General features: G+C 47.4%; 1 pseudogene; it reads left to right on the plus strand.

Moving 5' to 3' along the window:
* The first annotated feature begins 1,232 nt into the window (after positions 1-1,232).
* On the plus strand, positions 1,233-2,968 carry LOC123048666 (F-box/kelch-repeat protein At3g23880-like; annotated as a pseudogene).
* Positions 2,969-3,229: the final 261 nt, after the last annotated feature.

The raw sequence follows: 3,229 nt of genomic DNA on the forward strand, positions 1-3,229 counted from the left end.
AGTTCTAAGGACAATATGAAGTCATCAAGGCTTGTGAAGAGGAGATTAAAATCTGTCAGAAAATTGAGGAACTCCGGAGTTATTATGTTGGATTATATCCAAACGTCGAAAAACTTGGCAGATCCCTTCACAAAGGGTCTATCACGTAATGTGATAGATAATGCATCGATGGAGATGGGTTTGAGACCCACCGCATGAGTTGTCCATAGTGGTAAACCACTCTATGTGATCGGAGATCCCGTGAAGTAGAAGTGGGAGACAAGTTGTTGGTCAGCTGGGAGGAGAGTATCCCTATATTAATTATCCCACTTCGTGAAGATGCAATACTCTCCTGATCTGCATGACAGGTTGGTACTTATCTTAATGTGTTCCAAGTGGCTTATTCGGGTAAGCAGAGATGTTGTCCTGCAGAACATCTTCTGAGGAACACACCTATATGAATTTGACTGTTAATGTCGCAGTCTGTGAGAATTGGGTGTTCTCTAATAAATTCATGAAAGGCCCTGGAGTATGACGTATACGCTCCACCCGCGGGGAAGCCTTGCGGCAGCCCAGTATCGGTCAAGAATTTGTGTGAAACTAGTTTCACAGAAAACTTGTAGTTCAAGGCATAGTCCACTATTCAAGTTGTGATCTAGTGTAGCATAAATTTCTAAGTGGAAGTTCAACTTCACAGTCTCCACTAAGCACCGATATATAAAACAATGTTTTGGAACTAAATGATGAGATGTGCCAATGAGACTTTGTGGGGGATTGTTGGAATTTTGCTAGTAGGCCTTTGGCCCAAAGCCCAACTAAAATTCTAAAATTCTCTTGGCCCATTCATGCACACATGTGAGTGGAGTGAGTGAGGCTAAAGTTTAGTCCCACCCCGGAAGTTGAGAGAGAGTTGCACCTTTTTATAAGGTGAGCTCTCCTACCACTTGTATGAGCATGAGAAGAGGAGACCTACACGCGCGCTCCTCCTCCTCGCTCGCCTCGCCTCGTCACGACGCGCCGCGCCGCGGGTTGCGGGATTGAGCCGAGCCGAGGACAGAGCCGCGCCGCCAAGCAAGTCTTCTCCATCCCTCCTTCCGGCGTGCACCGCGAGAAGGGACAGCAGGCCTCCGGAACCCCGCCTCTCGTGATCCTGTATGGGAGAGGGGCGATCAGGTTTTTGGGGAGCGCACTCGCGCGACGACTTCGCGAACGACGACTTCTTCCCCGACCTCGGCAACCTCGTCCTCGACGACATGGGCGACAACGTCAACGCCGACGGTGCTGCACCCGTTGCACCGTATGTGATTCTATCCTTCCTGTTCGAGATCGTGGTAAAATTCATGCTTCTAGCATGTGCCCTAGATGTGATATATTCATCTGCTATGCTAGTTCGCATGATTAGTTTAATCTCTGCTGCTGTGGTCATGATTTATCTTATGTTTATTCGGATTAAATCTCGTAGTAATTTGCTCATATTTTACATCTTCCCTGTGTTGTAATGATGATGAAATCGGCTAGTAGATCCGCCTCAGCTCAAGGTCGATCTGATCCCTTCAATTTTTCTACTATTGTACATGGTGCGGGTGGCATCTTCAGATGTATTTCGATATCCATTACCCTCAAACTTCTGCTGTTACTGTCCAAGGTGCAGGCTAGTCCTGCAGTGTGTTCAGGTGTCTATTGCCCTCTCAGCTAATATACTACTCCCTCTGATCACAACTATAAGATGTTCTAACCTTTTTCTGAATCAGATGTATATAGACATGGTTTAGTGTGTTTATTCACTTATTCAAGACCGTTTGTAGTCCATATTGAAATATCCAAAACATCTTATATTTATGAACCCGAGGAGGAAGTACTAACAGCAGTCAATTTATTATTTAAACATAAATTTGGGGTTAAGTTCTGTCTACTTTTCCAAAAAAATATATAAATGCATTGAGATTCACTATACTACCACTCAAATTATTCCCATGTGTGTATTTCACTGCAGGACATCTTGCTGAATTAGTAATATTGATTGGAGCAGCAGACATTGGTGGTGAGATGATGGGTAGCAGCAAGAGAGAGAGCGGCATGCCATCCTGTGGCGAGTCCGTGAAGATTACGGCAGAGGCGTTCCCAAGCAACAAGAGGAAGAAGGCCGTTGTACCTCTTTGTGCACGGTTGCTTCCTGATGACATGATGTTGGAGGTGCTGCTTCGGCTCCCTGTCAAATCCATTCTCCGCTTCCAGGCCGTCTGCCGCTCTTGGGCTGCACTCTTCTCCTCCAAGGATTTCTGCAGCCTCCATATGGCAACATCCAAGGTGCCACCACAAGCACCAAAGCTACTAGTTGTCTCCCCCACAGCAGAATTGGACTCCACCTCAGTATGCTCATACTCACCCTCAAGCTCAAGCTCAAGCTCGAGAGATGCTTTGCTCTTCACCGTTGACTCTGCCCGCCGCAACTCCATGGAAGTAGTGATGCCCTCACCTTGCTGTGGGCTCACCCTTCTGTTTGACGCTGTTGCGCCGGCTTACTATGTTTGCAATGCATCCGGAAGGGAAGTCACACGTTTGCCACCTCACAGTCTTCCGAAATATGATTCCAGTGCTGGACTGGGATTTGATGCCCGGACAAGGGAGTACAAGGTCGTCAGGTTGATCAATGGGTTTTCTGATGAGAAGGAGATGATCAGGTGTGATGTGTACACGCCTAGAGCTGATCGCTGGAGGCCTGCGGCTGGAGGAGTACCCTTCAAGTTATCCCTGTTTGCAAATTCTGCAGTCGCTCATGCAATGGTGAACAAAATACCACCTGCGTTTGCCAATGGATTTCTGCACTGGTTGATCAATCCTTCTTTTTTCTTCAGAAGGCCAAGAGCTGCTATCATATCCTTTTCTGTTGCAGAGGAAACCTTCGGATGTGTCCGTTCACCGCCGTTCTGGGGACCAACAGAGCACCTGCGCTCCTGGGCCCAGTCAGAACGAGAGCACCTGGTTGTGATGGATGACCAGCTGTGCATTGTCCGGGACCTTCGCAACGGAAACCCTGATGGTAGCACCTTGGAGATTTGGGGACTGCTGGATTGTGGCTCTGGTGATTGGTCCCTGAAACATCGAATTGATTTGTTTGGGCAAGTCGGAAGAGAATTAGGTGAGCCAAAGGTTGTGAGGGTTATTGGTTCTGTCGGCAATGGCACTTTGGGGAAGAAGATTGTCATTGCTACTAGCGAGTGTTGGGTTGAGTTTCAGAAGAAGGTTTACA

This window comes from Triticum aestivum, chromosome 1A (assembly GCF_018294505.1).
Source record: "Triticum aestivum cultivar Chinese Spring chromosome 1A, IWGSC CS RefSeq v2.1, whole genome shotgun sequence".
Lineage (NCBI taxonomy): Eukaryota > Viridiplantae > Streptophyta > Magnoliopsida > Poales > Poaceae > Triticum > Triticum aestivum.